The sequence below is a fragment of the Coregonus lavaretus genome (genome assembly GCF_964263955.1).
Source record: "Coregonus lavaretus genome assembly, chromosome: 13".
NCBI classification, from domain to species: Eukaryota; Metazoa; Chordata; class Actinopteri; order Salmoniformes; family Salmonidae; genus Coregonus; species Coregonus lavaretus.
This window is the reverse complement of record NC_140000.1, coordinates 40,030,252-40,049,135: the sequence shown is the minus strand read 5'-3', so window position 1 is coordinate 40,049,135 and position 18,884 is coordinate 40,030,252. Positions and strand designations below refer to the sequence as shown.

Sequence of the window (18,884 nt, the reverse complement as noted above, 5' to 3'; positions counted from 1 at the left end):
AATTAATTACTTAAAAATCATACAATGTGAATTTCTGGATTTTTGTTTTAGATTCCGTCTCTCACAGTTGAAGTGTACCTATGATAAAAATGACAGACCTCTACATGCTTTGTAAGTAGGAAAACCTGCAAAATCGGCAGTGTATCAAATACTTGTTCTCCCCACTGTACATAGTGTACCTTCAGAGGTACACATATCTCAGATTGTATTTTTCGGTACCTTTTAGGGTAGATGTGCAGATAATCTAAGGCTCTATTCAATACATATTGTGGAAGTTCAGCATTACAGCGTGATTGGAATTTAAAGGCAATGTTCCGTTTACATTTCTATTGCTTCAGCGATACAGATGGAATAGGGCCCCTAGTATAATGGTACATTTCTGTACCCAATATTTTGAATATAAAAGTACAATTATCCAAGGTTATTATAGTTTTGTGTTTTTATATCAAGTTTTTATTTCTATTCATTTTTAGATTTTTATTTGAAATTCAGTTTTGTTTCAGTTAGTTTTCTGACTTTATTTACTCCTTTTATTCCGTTTTAGTTCGATAAAAACATTCCTATTTTGTTGTTATATTATTTAGTTTCAGTTTTAGTGTTACAATGTTAGCCGTTTTTGTAATTTTATCAGTAACTTACTGTATTAATCAACAGTATGATACTGTTACAACTTAATAAAGTAGATTACCGTAGAATGCACAGTAAAATACTGTAAATGTGTTTTACAGTATTAAGCAAAGTACTCATTGACATATTTTAAGGTGTGCCTTGTAAGAGGCTATATTTGTTGCACCCATCAGTGAGAATGCTGTACCCCCACAGAACACGGTAATATACTGTATTTTATTAATTCTACAAACTTTCTCCTGGAATTCTACAGTAACGTACTAGTCAATTGCTGCCAGTAATTTACTGTAATTCAGAATAAAGTACCATAGCACCTTTTCTTTGTGCCTTTTGGACACTAGTGGGTGCATGGTATTGTTATTTCTCACTCATTAACATATTTTGAGGCGTATCTTGTAAGAGGCTATATTTGTTGTACATGTCAGTGAGAGTGCTGTACCAGTTGAAGTGATATGTGGTAGACGTTCCCTAGCAATTACATTTATATAAAAGACAGTTCAGAGAGGCAGCAAATCTCAAACCTTTAACGGTTGAGTGGCTAGCCATGTCCTTTTGCTCTGTTTTGCCCTGTAGTCACTGTCAGTTTAGAAGCCTTTGTTAAGGCCTTACGTGCAAGTGATATAAACACCAAATATTAGTTGGTATGCTGTAATATATAATTAAATATTTACTATTAGCAATTGCTGATTTTATTTTCAATACAATTCAACAATAAAGTACTGTTTTGCTGTTTTGCTATATATTTACTGCAGCATACTGTAAATGATGGTGTATTGTGGATAAATATTGTGGGAGGAGAAAGAATCGCTGACATATTTTAAGGCATACCTTCTAAGTGGCTATATTTGTTGCACCCCTTAGTGAGAGTCCTGTACCAATTTAAGTGATATGTGTTAGTCGTTCCCTAACAATTAAATGTATACTGAACAAAAATATAAAGACAACCATTTCAAAGATTTTACTGAGTTACAGTTCATAGAAGGAAATAAGTCAATTTAAATAAAGTCATTTGGCTCTAATCTATGGATTTCACATGACTGGGCAGTTTCATCATAGCAGCTTGATGGTTTTTGCTACTGCACTTGAAGAAACTTTCAAAGTTCTTGAAATGTTCCGTATTGACTGACCTTCATGTCTTAAAGTAATGACGGACTGTCGTTTTGCTTTGCTTATTTGAGCTGTTCTTGCCATAATATTGACTTTTACCAAATAGGGTTATCTTTTGTATACCCCCCCTACCTTGTCACAACACAACTGATTGGCTCAAACGCATTGAAAGAAATTCCACAAATTAACTTTTTAGAAGGCACACCTGTTAATTGAAATGCATTCCAGTTGACTACCACATGAAGCTGGTTGAGAGAATGCCAAGAGTGTGCAAAGCTGTCATCAAGACAAACGGTGGCTATTTGAAGAATCTCAAATCTAAAATACATTGTTTAACACTTTTTTGGTTACTACATGATTCCATATGTGTTCTTTCATAGTTGTGATGTCTTCACTATTATTCTACAACGTAAAAAATAGTAAAAATAAAGAAAAACCCTTGAATGAGTAGGTGTGTCCAAACTTTTGACTGGTAGTGTATGTGCAACAATAGTTCAACATTCAGCTCCAGCTACCATTTCTGTCAAGCCATCTAAGCATACAGTATGATGCATACATTCGATAAATCCAACATATGCACCACACAGAATGCACTGCAACTGCCTATGCAACGCTGCAAGGCAAACGCAGCATTCCCTTGGAAATGAATGAACTTCTGATGTACCAAAATACAATGACGTGTAGGTGTGATCGAGGTGTAAATCCTAAGCCTATAGAGCACCTGGTATAGCACCTTTAAGTGCAATTCAGAGACAGAGTCCTTTGGTCTACAGTGTTGGTAGAAATGTAACCTTGTAGGGGATACGTTGAAGAGATCAGATGCAGATGACTGCAGATTTTAAGACCAAGAGATGAATACTGCTTCTGTTTGCTAGGGAAAAAATACCTCTATCTATTTCAATTTGCATTGACGTCAGAGTTGCTTTGTAGACACATTTTCCAGACACGTCTCATTGAGTCGAAGTTTAGGCATGTCATTTATCTCCAGCATGAGTAAGCCCTACATGACCTTTAGAATACCGAGGTGAATTACATTTAGGGTCATTCCATGAATGTGCAGTGCATTGCTAATCAGCTTAATGATAAGGGATAACATACCCACAACACAGGAAACACCATTTGACCCAAATGCAAATGTGTATGTGTGTGTGTGTGTGTGTGTGTGTGTGTGTGTGTGTGTGTGTGTGTGTGTGTGTGTGTGTGTGTGTGTGGTTTTACTATCATTGTGGGGACCAGAAGTGTGCATGTTGATCTTTGTCTATCCCCATGTGTTCATGACAAGCAGGTTAAAATGCGAAAACCAACTGTGAACCAACTATTAATTTGGGACAGGTTGAAACACACATGTTCATGGACATTTAGCTAGCTTGCTGTTGCTAGCTAATTTTTCATTGGCCCTTGATCATGACTCTCAGTTCCATTATATTGGACAGAGTCTTCTGTACAAAGTTTTGTTAAGCGCCCCCAACACTCGGTCTGAACATTAACTCGCATTGCTTGCGGTACGGTTTTGGAAGGACCTTATCTTTCATATCAGCAAGAAATCATTTTCAAAAAATGGAAGGTTAAATTGATACACACCTTTATAGGGTTAATGTTCCCACACGGCCATATCTCCATGTTACAGCGCCTGTTTACGAAAACAGACGGAATTTACAGTAAGTGTATATTTTTTATTTTAAGGATTCTTTCTCGCTGATGAAAGATAAGGGCCTTCCATATATGTTTCGAAAGCCGTATCGCAAGCAATGATTATTTACGTTTCTAAATGTTAAAACACAGTGTCGGGATTGTAGTTCACATGAGCCAGTCGTGGGCGAAGCTAACTGCTGAAAACTGTAGGGAGAAGGCAGAATGCCACCTAGAGTTTTCGAGAGCTAATTTGTCCTGGGGGTTGTTATTTAACCTGAAATGCATATGGTCCTTTTTTTGCTGGATCTTTGTAGAATTTAGACTCATACTAAATTGTGTGTTCTCTACTCCGACAATTAATCCACAGATAAAAGGGGAAACCTAGTTTGTTTTTAGTTAGTTTTCTTTGATTAATCTCTCCATCTTGCTTCTTCTTCTCCTTCTGTGGATTTTATATGGCAGTTGGCAACCAACTTTAGGTGCATTACCGCCACCATCTGGACTGGAGTGTGGATCTCGTTCATCTTTCAATCACCCACATGGTTTAGTAAGCTCATAAAAACCAATGAGTAGATAGGAGAGGCGGGACTTGCAGCATGTCACGTATCTAAAATAGAACCATGTTCGATTTTAACATTTTACATTTACATTTTAGTCATTTAGCAGACGCTCTTATCCAGAGCGACTTACAGTTAGTGAGTGCATACATTTTCATACTGGCCCCCCGTGGGAAACGAACCCACAACCCTGGCGTTGCAAGCGCCATGCTCTACCAACTGAGCTACACGGGGTCTAACACATGGCTACACAGACGCCTGTTGACGCGTGCGAGCAGTTTGGATGAAATGATTGAATAACATGTATGTGTACATTTATTTTGCAATGCTCGTGCACGAACGTGGCCGGTTTAGTCAGCATGTTAGGGGTTAGGTTTAGGGTTAGGGTTACAATTAGGTTTAGGGAAAATTGGATTTTAATGGGAATCAATTGTTTGGTCCCCACAAGGATAGTAAAACAAAGATGTGTGTGTGTGCAGGGTTGGGAAGTAACTGATTACATTTTTTAAAAACTCTAATCAGTTACGTACACTGTAAAGGACAACTGTAAATGATATGGTAATTTGGGGATTTATCAACAGTAAAATACTCTGAAATGTTTTACTGTAGCATTCTGTAAATTATGGTGCATTGTGGGAAGATGTTGTGGGCAGGGAACAAATTGCTGTATTTCGAATGGTACTGTAATTCCAACCCACAGAATACAGTACTGTACCGTATCTTTGGAGCACCAAAAACCTTTTGACCACTAGGTGCATGGTATTATTGTTTCTGGCTCTTTAACATATTTTTAGGAGTGCCTTGTAAGAGGCTACACCATGTTTGTTGCACCAATGAGTGAGAATGCTGTACCAATTTAACTCCTATGTGATTATAGTGCCCCATCAATTTGTATAGGGGACAGACTGGAGTGGCAGCAAGTCTTACATCTTAAATTGTTGAGCATTTTGCCATGTCCTTTTGGTCTGTTTTGCCCTGTAGTAGCTGCCAGTTTGGAAGCCTTTGTTATGGCCTCTAGAAGTGCAAGTGATATAAAACACCAAATATTCATTAATATACTGTAATGTGTAAACACCATACCTAGCAGCCAACCTGCTTGCACAAATCCCTTGTAATTACAGTAAAATACGGTGAAAAATAAACCTCTCCCGTCAATAAATGTCTATTAATTATTTCAGATTATGGTAGCATCTACTTTTTTTTTTACAGTATAATACAGTTAATTTTGCGGTATTAATTCATCCAAATTACAAAATGACATATTGGATTCCTTACCCTGTAAGCAGTCTATGGACAAGGTATGACAGCAACCCATGCTTTGGTTTTGTCTGGCCACTTCTTTTCAAATGCTAACTTTTTAGTATTTGTGGCACAAGTCCAATGCAAGTCAATGATACCTTTATTATCATTTTTGTGTTTCATTTCCAAATCATCTATAAGTAACATCATTGAGTTACACAATCAATTTTTAGATACTTTGATGATGATTTGAACATGAAGTGTGAAAATGCTAATATACAGTGCCTTTGGAAAGCATTTAGACCCACTTACTTTTTCCACATTTTGTTACGTTACAGCATTATTCTAAAATGGATTAAATAAATAAAAATCTCAGCAATCTACACACAATACCCCATAATGACAAAGCGAAAACAGGTTTTTAGAAATAAATAAAAAACAGAAATACCTTAATTACATAAGTATTCAGACCCTTTGCTATGAGACTCGAAATTGAGCTCAGGTGCATCCTGTTTCTATTGATCATCCTTGAGATGTTTCTACAACTTGATTGGAGTCCACCTGTGGTAAATTTAATTGATTGGACATGATTTGGAAAGGCACACACCTGTCTATATAAGGTCCCACAGTTGACAGTGCATGTCAGAGCAAAAACCAAGCCATGAGGTTGAAGAAATTGTCTGTAGAGAGCCGAGACAGGATTGTGGCAAAGCACAGATCTGGGGAAGGGTACCAAAAAAATTCTGCAGCATTCAAGGTCCCCGAGAACACAGTGGCCTCCATCATTCTTAAATGGACAAAGTTTGGAACCACCAAGACTCTTCCTAGAGCTGGCCACCTGGCCAAACTGAGCAATCTGGGGAGAAGGGCCTTGGTCAGGGAGGTGACTCTGACAGAGCTCTAGAGTTCCTCTGTGGAGATGGGAGAATCTTCCAGAAGGACAATCATCTCTGCAGCACTCCACCAATCAGGCTTTTATGGTAGGGTGGCCAGACGGAAGCTTGTAGCGTCAAAACCAAGAAGACTTGAGGCTGTAATCGCTACCAAAGGTGCTTCAACAAAGTACTGAGTAAAGTGTCTGAATACTTATGTACTTTTTAGTAAATTAGCAAAAAATTTAAAAACAAAGTTTTGGCTTTGTCATTATGGGGTATTGTGTGTAGATTGATGAGGGGGTAAAACTATTTAATCAATTTTGAATAAAGCTGTAACCTAACAAAATGTGGAAAAAGTCAAGGGGTCTGAATACTTTCCAAAAGGCACTGTAAGGGATTACATTTAGAATTTAACCTACCCAACCCTGTGTGTGTGTGTGTGTGTGTGTGTGTGTGTGTGTTTGTGTGTGTGTGTGTGTGTGTGTGTGTGTGTGTGGGTGGGAGTGATTAGTGGGAGTGTTATATTATGGACTAGGCTACATTATATAAGTAGAATTGCTATGTTGTATTATGCCTTATATGACAGTTCTATGTAACAATTCTACACACAATAACATATGTTTGCCTTAATGTTTCTCTCACTGACATCAAACTTGCATTGAAGACACATATTGCAGACGTCACATGCCAAGTAGTCTGGCATGAGATAGGATTATTTTAGAACGTGTTGGTTTTAAACTTGTGTGAACGCATCATGCGCAACACCGCAACGGACTAATAAAACAGCCCCTTTGAAGATGAACTACTTTACCATCACTTTACCTCTTTCACTCAATTTAACGGTTAACAAATTGAAAACAAGATAACCACGGCACAGTGTTTTATTGTCCTTAACCTTTTTGTCCATCGAGAAGCTTTGCGTTGGAGCGAATCAATTCTGGAAGTAGGATACATATCACCATCCCGCGCGCTCTGCCTCTCTCCCTCTCTGTCTCAAGTGTTATCACGTGCGTGAGCTAATTTCTTCAAGCAGCGTTGGGGTTGCACAAACAGATTCAGGTTCCAAACTGTTTAACTTCTCAGCGAGAATGTTATGAAAACTCGATCTGATTGAGGTCAAATATTTAGATAATTGGAACGGTGTATGATAAGAGGCGGGAAGAATAACTTTGGAGAAATACCTTATTCTATGACCTTTAATAACCGGTGTCTTTACTGCTCTTCATCCATATGGGACGTTTTCCCTGAGCTCGAGACATCTGCCGCGCACTCTGGGGAGACTCTCTGTCCAAACTCTCTGCCACCGGGAATACTACGCGCTTTTGTCATAGGTTGTTGTATTACCTCATTGGAAAATATAGGGCGATTGTTTCATGGTAGACTTGGTAAGTGACTCAACATTTTTTTCTCCTACACAAGTGTTTGATAGCTTTTGTAGTGACGCTTTACTTATGCTGAGCATCACAGCTGGAATAGACCTGTCAGATAGGTCGACCAGGAAGACAACTATATTTTTGTTAGCGTTTATTTATTTAGGCTACTTGCAGTCTGAGTGTGTTTGAATTCCGAGTTTGGAAACCCTTGACTCATACACCATCACAAATCATGTAATTTATGCTTTTTACTTATCACAGATTCACATTTAAGTGAGGAACCTGCCTACCTACACTGTAACAGAAAACTGTAATTTATAGGTAATTTGCGGTATTATCAACAGTAAAAAAAAAAACTCTGAAATGTTTAACTGTGCTGCATACTGTAAATGATGGTGCATTGTGGGAAAATTGCTGTATTTCGAATGGTACTGTAATTCCACCCAACATTATACAGTGCTGTACCATATATAGGGCAGCAGGTAGCCTAGTGGTTAGAGCGTTTGGCTCATTAACATATTTTGTGGTGTGCTTTGTAAGAGGCTATATTTGTTGCTCCCCTGAGTAAGAATGCTGTGACAATTTAACTCCTATATGTTTAAAGTGCACCATCAATTCAAAATGTACAGTGCCTTCAGAAAGTATTCACACCCTTTGACTTTTTCCACATTTTGTTGTGTTACAAGGTGGGATTAAAATTGATTTAATTGTCAGTTTTTTTGTCAACGATCTACACAAAATACTGTGTAATTTCAAAGTGGAATTTTTTAAAAAAAATTTAATTACAGTATTCAATACATGTTAGAATCACCTTTGGCAGCAATTACAGCTGTGAGTCTTACTGGGTAAATCTCTAAGAGCTTTGCACACCTGGATTGTACAATATTTGCATTTTTTTTATTTTCAAGCTCTGTCAAGTTGTTGATCATTGCTAGACAGCCATTTTCAAGTCTTGCCATATATTTTCAAGCCACTTTAAGTCAAAACTGGTATCAGTTAGGGGATGGCCGCCATTTTATGGGCTCCTGACCAATTGTGCTATTTTGTGTTTTTTTTTTGCCGTTTTTAACTTTTTTGGTATATAATGTTTCCGCCATCGTTTCCTATGACCGAAAATAGGTTTTGGACATCAGAACAGTGATTACTCACCTCAAACTGGACTAGGATTTTTCTTTAATGAGTCTGATGCGAATGATATACTGCTCTTCCCGGACCAGGCCCAAATCCCTGTCAATCGTATGAAGAGGAGATGCTGTTACAGAGGTCAAAGAGCTGACTGCGTCGGCGAGTGGATAATCCGCCTTTACCTCCGTTCTACTGGCGAACGTGCAATCACTGGAGAATAAACTGGATGAGCTCCATTCGAGACTATCCTATCAACGGGACATTAAAAACTGTAATATCATGGATAATATACAGTTAGCTGGGTTTTCCGTGCATCGGCAAAACAGAATAGCAGCCTCCGGTAAGATCACGGGGGATGGTGTGTGTCTTTTTGTCAACAACAGCTGGTGCGCAATCTCTAATATTCTCCTGAGTTAGAGTACCTCATGATAAACTGTAGACCACACTATTTACCAAGAGACTTTTCATCTATATTATTTGTAGCTGTCTATTCACCACCACAAACCGATGCTGGCACTAAGACCGCACTTAACGAGCTGTATAAGGCCATAAGCAAACAAGAAAATGCTTATCCAGAGGTGGCGCTTCTAGTGGCCGGGGACTTTAACTGAAATTGGTTTTACCTAATTTCTACCAGCATGTCACATGTGCAACTAGAGGGAAAAAAACTCTAGATCACCTTTACTCCACACACAGAGACGTGTACAAAGCTCTCCGTCGCCCTGCATTTGGCAAATCTGACCATAACTTTATCCTCCTGATTCCTGCTTATGAGCAAAAACTCAAACAGGAAGTACCAGTGATGTGCTCAATACGGAAGTGGTCTGATGAAGCGGATGCTAAGCTACAGGAATGTTTCACTAGCACAGACTGGAATATGTTCCGCAATTCATCCGATGGCATTGAGGAGTATACCACATCAGTCACCGGCTTCATTAAAAAGTGCATCGACGACATCCGCACTGAGCCAAAGGCTAGAGCTGCCGCTTTCAAGGAGCGGGACACTAATCCGGATGCTTATAAGAAATATCTTTACGCGCTCTGATGCATCAAGCAGGCAAAGCATCAATACAGGACTAAGATCAAATCCTACTACACTGGCTCTGACGCTCGTCGGATGTGGCAAAGCTTGCAAACTATCACAGATTACAAAGGAAAACCCAGCCGTGAGCTGCCCAGTGACACGAGCCTACCAGACGAGCTAAATGCCTTCTATGCTCTCTTTGAGGCAAGCAACACGGAACCATGCATGAGCACCAGCTGTTCCAGACGACTTTGTGATCACGCTCGCCGTAGCCGATGTGAGTAAGACAGGATTTCCCAAACTCGGTCCTCGGGATCCCAAGGGGTGCAAGTTTTGGTTTTTGCCCTAGCACTACACAGCTGATTCAAATAATCAACTAATAATCAAGCTTTGATCATTGGAATCAGCTGTGTAGTGTTAGGGCAAAAATCAAAACGTGCACCCCTTGGGGTCCCGTAGACCGAGTTTGGGAAACACTTCCTGACGGCCACCCCCAGGTGGTGAGGGTAGGCAACAACACATCTGCCACGCTGACCCTCAACACAGGGGCCCCTCAGGGGTGCGTGCTTATGCCGCGTTCAAAACAACTGGGAACGAGCTCAAATCATGACGTCAGTGATCTTCAGGTCGAAAGTCGGAGCTCTAGAAAGAGTCCCAAGTTGGAATTCAAAGTTGGATGACCGTTCAAATAGATTTTTCCCAGTCAGAGCTAGTTTTTTTCAGAGTTCCCAGTAGTTTTGAATGCACTGAAGTCAGAAGTCGGAGATTTCCGAGTTCCAAGCTCCCAGTTGTTTTGAATGCGGCATTAGTCTAAGCTTGGGCGGTATCCAGATTATCATACCTTTTATACCGACCTTGTGCCATACCGGGATATTTGGTAATACTGGCACTGAACACAAGGGGCGTTGTTTTCAAACCCCACTGATACTCTGTAATCTGAAGGTTAGTAATGCTAACAAGTACATGTAAAATGCCATAGAGAATGCTAACTATATGCTAACGAGCGCATTGCGAACATTTTGTACAGTTTCTGACCAAAAGTATACAAGTAATTCAAAAATGCTACTCACAGTTTGCTGCACGCACAAAACTAAATATTAGCCAGCAAGGCTCTTATCCAGGAGGGGATTCTCTGCTGTTACCAAGTGAATGCTTGATTTTGGAAAAAGCTAACAACTTAGCTAGATAGCTAAGTAGCTACAAAATTAGCAAACCAAATGCATAATTGCAGAGCATTTAGCACATTTTAGACAGTTAACTTAGGGTGCGTTCGTAAATTCACTCTGGCTGTCTACTCCGATTTCAGAGCACTCTCATCTGAGTGTGACAGAATAACTGACGCGCACCACCCGTTGGATATGACCAGTGTCAGTAAACGTCAGCAAAAAAAACATAATTCAATTGTTGCCAGCAGCACAGTTACAGTCATTAACGCTTTAGATAACATGAAAATAGCCTAACCAGCTCTGCTAGGACAAGTAAAATGGTCAGAGTGAGGTGTTCTCTCATTTGTGTCTAGAAGTAGTTAGCAAGCTAGCCAACTTTGGAACAAACCCTATTTCTACGATATCTTGCTGGCAAACATTTAGTTGAGGATTCTATACTGTAATTAGATCACCTGGCGCATGCTGCACAACAGTGAGTGAATCACAAGGCTCCAGGCTCTCCTCCTTGTGTGCTTGTAAACAAACACCACGTGACACGTGACTGGGGACTACTGTAAGCTTCATAATAATGTGACAGGTGAATTGAAGAACGCAATGTTTTTTATCTCCTAACATATTGCACAAGTTGACTGCAGGTGTTCACTTAAAAAGTAGCTACAAATATTCCGATTTATTAAAACACTTCAAAGATATAGTTTCAACGGTATTGACAGAATATAAAAATCATCCCTTGGCTTTTTCCAAATACCCCAGTGTATGGTATAGCTGGTAAACAGCCCAAACCTATCCTGTACTCCCTGTTCACGCATGACTCCAACACCATCATTAAGTTTGCCGACGACACAACGGTGGTAGGCCTGATCACCAACAACGATGAGACAGCCTATAGGGAGGAGGTCAGAGACCAGGACAACAACCTTTCCCTCAACGTGAGCAAGACAAAGGAGCTGATTGTGGACTAAAGGAAAAGGAGGACCGAGCACGCACCCATTCACATCGACAGGGCTGTAGTGTGGTGGGTCGAGAGCTTCAAGTTCCTTGGTGTCCACATCACTAAGGACCTATCATGGTCCAAACAAACCAAGACAGTCGTGAAGAGGGCACAACAATACATATTCCCCCTCAGGAGGCTGAAAAGATTTGGCATGGGACCTCAGATCCTCAAAATGTTATACAGCTGCACCATCGAGAGCATCCTGACTGGTTGCATCACCGCTTGGTATGGCAACTGCTCGGCATCCGACCGCAAGGCACTACAGAAGGTAGTGTGTACGGCCCAGTACGTCACCGGGCCGAGCTTCCTGCCATCCAGGACCTCTATACCAGGTGGTGTCAGAGGAAGGCCCTAAAAATGGTCAAAGACTCCAGCCACCTAAGTCATAAACTGTTCTCTCTGCTACTGCACGGCAAGCAATACAGGAGCGCCAAGTCTGGGACCAAAAGGCTCCCTTACAGCTTCTACCCCGAAGCCATAAGACTAATGAACAGTTAATCAAATGGCTACCCGGACTATTTGCATTGACCCTCTTATTTTATTCTGATGTATTCTTATTTTTTGCACTGACTCTCTTGCACAGGCTCAATGTACACTCACTGGACTCTAACCACTCACTCACACATACTACACTCCAACACACACATACACACACACACATGGACAAACACACACACACACACACATGCATATTGACGCCACACACACACACACACACACTGTGCATAGTCATTTTACCCCCACCTACATGTACATATTACCTCAATTAGCTGGACTAACCCATACCCTTGCACATTGACTCGGTACCAGTACTCCTTTTATATAGCCTTGCTATTGTTATTTTATTGTGTTACTATTTTTCTTTTAGTTTATTTAGCAAATGTTTCTTACTTGCTTTGTTGGTTAAGGGCTTGTAACTAAGCATTTCACGCTAATGTCTACACCTGTTGTATTCGCCGCATTTGACAAATACAATTTGATTTCATTTATTGTGTGTAGGCCAGTGACATAAAATCTAAATTGAATCTATTTTAAATTCAGTCAGTAACACAGTAAAATGTGGAAAAAGTCAAGGGGTGTGAATACTTTCTGAAGGCACTGTATAAGGGACAGATTGGAGTGCCAGCAAGTCTTAAACCATAAATGGTTGAGCATTTTTCCATGTCCTTTTGGTCTGTTTTGCAGTGTAGTTGCTGCCAGTTTGGAGGCCTTTGTTAAGGCCTCTAGAAGTGCAAGTGATATTAAAAACCATATATTCATTAATATGTTGTAATGTTTAAACACTTTATCAAACAGCCAACCTGCTTGCACCAATCCCTTGTAATTACAGTAAAATACAAACCCCTCCGCTCAATGAATTTTCTTCATTCATCCATTCATTCATTCTGATTACGGTAGCATTTACTTTTTTACAGTATAATACAGACAATTTTATGGTATTGTACTGTGTGTCATCACACAGTACTTGTTCTGATACTGTATTTATATTACAGTATGTGTACTGTAATATGAAATACAGAATTTTACTTGCCACCGAGTTGCCTGTAAGAAACTGTCAAATTCATGGAAACCCCTTTACAGTGTAGCTTATAGGGGGACCGCTTTATGTTTGGGCATAACTTTGTTTAAATAACTTTGTTTACTCTCTCTCTCTCTCTCTCTCTCTCTCTCTCTCTCTCTCTCTCTCTCTCTCTCTCTCTCTCTCTTCACCCTTTCTTTCCTAATTGCTCTTTAAACTATTCTGTTATCCCAAATTTTCAGTTTGTAAAATCGTTGTTACGAGCCTGTTACATAACCGGTACAGTTGTTGCTGAGATTTCTAAATGATGCGTTCGGAAGACTAATGGAAAGAGCTGCCGTGACATTACAGCACAGCAAATTCTCCAGTGTTAAATCAACACTGACATTGGTAAATGTCTATACAGGTCCGAACTTTACAGTGTTAAAAAGCGGATGTGTTGTTACACTTTCTCAGTTAGGGAATTAACATTGTTAGTGTAATGCATTTCACTTCAATATGTTTTTTAACTGTAGGAAGTGTATATAGTTTGCATCAATGGTGTTACGTTACACAGTATTTTTAACAGTTACACAAAGAAGTCCGTACCTCTTGACAAGATCACTCATTTTGGATTAAGGACATTATAATAATATTTATAAATCAGTAATGCCAAATGCGCTTATGTAAGCATTTACAAACACTTCAGGACTGGCATTGGACATGCTCAAACTTTAATTAACATAACCATAGACAACTTAAACTGGTACAACACTTCCACTCACAGGTGACCAAAACCAAATAATTGAAAGCCACACCCCTACTAAACCACGCCTACAATATAATATTCCAGTGTGCCTTGCCTTTTCGAGTGAATTGTAGAGTTACCACCCATTACTGTCATGAGGTGAGGTGTATGTGTGGTGGAAGTCAGGCGCAGGACACCGAGGCTCAGTCCAACAGAGTTTACTCAAAATTTCCAAAAGGAAACGGAAAACAAACGACCTCAAAACAACAAGAGGCGAGCATTTACGCAACATGCGTAAAACACAAAAAATGCAAACAAGAAACAAAACACGCAGCACAACGACAGGCGAACAACAACACACAATCCTACCAAGCAAAAAGACGGAACTTATAGGACAGGTGATGAATACACAATAGGACACAGGTGTGACAGACAGACAAAAGCAATCACACACAGAAACATAGATCGGTGGCAGCTAGTACTCCGGGGACGGCGACCGCCGACGCCTGCTCGTACCAGGAGGGGGAGCAGCCTCGGCAGAATCCGTGACAGTACCCCCCCCTTGACGCGCGGCTCCAGCCGTGCGCCGACCCCGGCCTCGGGGACGGCCAGGAGGACGCGGACCCGGGCGCGTGGGATGCCCACGGTGGAAATCAGTCAGGAGGGATGGATCGAGGATGTCCCTCCTGGGCACCCAGCACCGTTCCTCCGGACCGTACCCCTCCCACTCCACGAGATACTGGAGACCACTCATCCGGCGCCTCGAGTCCAAGATGGTCCGGACTCTGTACGCCGGGGCCCCCTCGATGTCCAAAGGGGGCGGAGGGGTCTCTCCTATCTCATTCTCCTGGAGTGGACCAGCTACCACCGGCCTGAGAAGAGACACATGGAACGAGGGGTTAATATTTTTGTACTCTATAGGCAGTTGTAACCTGTAACACACCTCGTTCAACCTTCTCAGGACTTTAAAGGGCCCCACAAACCGCCGACCCAGCTTCCGGCAGGGCAGGCGGAGGGGCAGGTTTCGAGTCGAGAGCCAGACTCGATCTCCCGGTGCGTACACCGGCCCCTCACTGCGGTGGCGATCGGCGCTCGCCTTTTGTTGACGGATGGCACGCTGCAGATGGACATGGGCAGCGTCCCACGTCTCCTCCGAGTGCCGAATCCACTCGTCCACCGCAGGGGCCTCGGTCTGGCTCTCGTGCCACGGTGCCAGGACCGGCTGATACCCTAAAATACACTGGAAAGGTGTTAATCCGGTGGAGGAGTGGCGGAGAGAGTTCTGGGCCATCTCTGCCCAGGGGATATACCTCGACCACTCCTCCGGCCGGTCCCGGCAATAGGACCTCAAAAACCTACCCAAATCCTGGTTCACACGTTCAACCTGCCCATTGCTCTCTGGGTGGTACCCCGAGGTAAGGCTAACCGAGACCCCCAGGCGTTCCATGAAAGCCCCCCAGACTCTGGAGGTGAACTGGGGACCTCGGTCGGACACAATATCCTCGGGGACCCCATAGTGCCGGAACACGTGGGTAAAGAGGGCCTCGGCGGTCTGTAGGGCAGTAGGGAGACCCGGCAGTGGGAGGAGACGACAGGCCTTAGAAAACCGATCCACAACGACCAAAATGGTGGTATTACCCTGGGAAGGGGGTAGATCGGTCACAAAATCTACCGAGAGGTGGGACCATGGTCGTTGTGGAACGGGCAGAGGATGTAACTTACCTCTGGGCAAATGTCTAGGTGCCTTACACTGGGCACATACCGAGCAGGAGGAGACATAAACCCTCACATCCCTGGCTAACGTTGGCCACCAGTATTTTACGCTAAGGCAGTGCACCGTCCGACCAATACCAGGATGTCCAGAGGAGGGTGATGTATGAGCCCAAGAAATAAGCCGATCACGAACCTCGAGCGGAACGTACGTCCGCCCCACAGGACACTCGGGGGGAGTAGGGTCGGTACGCAGCGCCCGCTCGATTTCCGCATCGACCTCCCATACTACCGGAGCCACCAGACAAGACTCCGGCAGTATGGAAATAGGCTCAATGGACCTCTCCTCTGTGTCATACTGCCGGGACAGGGCGTCTGCCTTACCGTTCTGGGACCCAGGGATGTATGTGATCTTAAAAACAAACCGGGTCAGGAACATGTTCCACCTAGCCTGATGAGGGTTCAATCTCCTAGCTGCCCGGATGTACTCCAGGTTACGGTGATCAGTCAGAATGAGGAAAGGGTGTTGAGCCCCCTCAAGCCAATGCCTCCACACCTTTAGGGCCTGGACTACAGCTAACAGCTCCCTGTCCCCAACGTCATAATTGCGCTCCGCCGAGCTGAGCTTCTTAGAGTAGAATGCACAGGGGCGGAGCTTAGGTGGCGTGCCGGACCGTTGTGACAGGACTGCCCCAATACCGGTCTCGGACGCGTCCACCTCTACTTGGAAAGGCAAAGAGGGATCCGGATGCGCCAGCACCGGGGCCGAGGCGAACAGGTTCTTCAGTTTGACAAATGCCCTGTCCGCCTCAGCTGACCACTGCAAGTGCACCGGACCCCCCTTTAGCAGGGACGTAATGGGAACTGCAACCTGTCCAAAGCCCCGGATAAACCTCCGGTAGTAATTAGCAAAACCCAAGAACCGCTGCACCTCTTTTACGGTGGTTGGAGTTTGCCAATTACGCACAGCCGATACCCGATCTACCTCTATCTCCACGCCAGACGCGGACAACCGATAACCCAAAAAGGAGACGGACTCCTGGAAGAACAGGCATTTCTCTGCCTTGACATACAAGTCATGCTCCAACAGTCGTCTCAATACTCGGCGCACCTGGGCTACATGCTCGGCTCGTGTAGAAGAGTACACCAGGATGTCGTCGATGTAAACTACTACACCCTGCCCATGCATGTCCCGGAAAATCTCGTCAACAAAGGATTGGAAGACTGAAGGAGCATTCATTAACCCGTATGGCATGACGAGATACTCGTAATGACCCGAGGTGGTACTAAATGCTGTCTTCCATTCATCCCCCCCCTTAATGCGCACCAGATTGTACGCGCTCCTGAGATCTAACTTTGTGAAGAATCGCGCTCCGCGTAATGATTCCGTCATCGTCGCAATCAGTGGCAGTGGGTAGCTGTATTTAACTGTAATCTGATTGAGACTACGATAATCAATACACGGGCGCAATCCCCCGTCCCTCTTCTTCACAAAGAAGAAACTCGAGGAGACTGGGGAAGTAGAGGGCCGTATGTATCCCTGTGCCAAGGACTCGGCTATGTATGTCTCCATAGCCGCTGTCTCCTCTTGAGACAGGGGATACACATGACTCCTGGGAAGAGCTGCTCCAGTCTGGATATTTATCGCACAGTCCCCCTGTCTATGAGGAGGTAGCCTTGCTGCCCTCGATTTACTAAAGACCAGTGCTAAATCCTCATACTCGGGGGGAATGCGCAGTGCGGGCACTTGGTTCGGACTCTCTACCGAGGTCGCCCCTATGGAAACACCTAGACATCTCCCTACACACTGGGCAGACCACTCCATAAGAGCCCTCTGTTGCCACGCTATGGTAGGATCGTGGGTACTTAACCAGGGAAGCCCCAACACCACTGGGTACGCAGGAGAGTCAATCAGATAGAACTGAATGATCTCCTCATGACCCCCCTGCGTAGTCATCGTCAGCGGTGCTGTGACATCCCTGATCAGACCCGACCCCAACGGCCGGCTGTCTAATGCATGGACAGGGAATGGAACTTCTACCGGCCGAAGGGGAATTCCTAACCTAGCACAAAATTTACGATCAATAAAGTTCCCAGCTGCGCCTGAATCTACTAGCGCCTTATGCTGGGAATGAGGTGCCACCTGTGGAAAACGCACAGGAATACTCATGTGACCAACAGAGAGCTCTGGGTAAGTGGGGCGCCTACTCACCTGAAATGACTCCCCAGTGCGTGACCTGTTGTCCCCTCTCTCAGAAGACCCTCCCCAGCACCTGGCCGTGGTGTGTCCTCCACGGCCACAGTTGGTGCAGGGGTTGGCCCTCCTCGGGTTCTCCCTCCTCCTCTCTCTAGCGCCAGCACCCCCGAGCTCCATAGGAATAGGCTCGGAGGTGCTGGAGGATGGAATGGACGACCCCCACTCGGGACGTCCGCGGGTAGCCAGCAGGGTGTCTAGACTGATGGAGATGTCCACCAGCTGGTCGAACGACAGGTTGGTGTCCCTGCAGGCCATCTCACGACGAACGTCCTCTCGTAGGCTACACCGATAGTGGTCAATGAGGGCCCTCTCATTCCATCCCGCATCCGCTGCTAGTGTCCGGAACTCCAGTGCGAACTCCTGTGCGCTCCTCTTCCCCTGTCGGAGGTGGAATAGACGCTCTCCCGCCGCTTTCCCCTCAGGTGGATGATCGAAGACAGTCCTGAAGCGGCGGGAAAACTCCGCGTAGGTGATGGTGGCGGCGTCTATTCCCCTCCATTCGGCGTTGGCCCACTCCAACGCCTTCCCGGAGAGACAGGAGATGAGGGCGGAGACGCTCTCGTATCCCGAGGGCGCCGGGTGTATGGTGGCAAGGTAAAGTTCTACCTGTAGGAGAAAGCCCTGACACCCGGCTGCAGAACCGTCATATGCCCTCGGGAGCGAGAGCCGAATGCCACTGGGTTCCGGTGCTGAGAGAGGAGGACTGGCCGTTGGTGCTGGGATGGTGTGAGAAGGCGTGGGCACCTCCCGATTCATCAACCGGCGCAGACTGTTGGACACCTCGTCCATGGCGACCCCGAGTTGCCGGATCATGGCGTCCTGGTAATTAATCCGGTCCTCCAAGGAATCGGGTATCGCCGCTGTTCCTGCTGACTCCATGGAGATGGTGTGTTGTTCTGTCATGAGGTGAGGTGTATGTGTGGTGGAAGTCAGGCGCAGGACACCGAGGCTC

The 18,884-nt window shown here is 44.0% G+C and overlaps 1 protein-coding gene across 1 annotated transcript in view; it reads left to right on the top strand.

The window, feature by feature from the left end:
• Window positions 1-7,347: 7,347 nt before the first annotated feature.
• LOC311139710 (solute carrier organic anion transporter family member 1C1-like) overlaps window positions 7,348-18,884 on the top strand; it is a 66,769-nt gene continuing 55,232 nt past the window's right edge. Inside the window, exon 1 of the mRNA XM_084174632.1 lies at window positions 7,348-7,422. The gene's annotated coding sequence lies outside the window, so the exon portion shown is untranslated. The remainder of the gene's footprint in view (window positions 7,423-18,884) is intronic.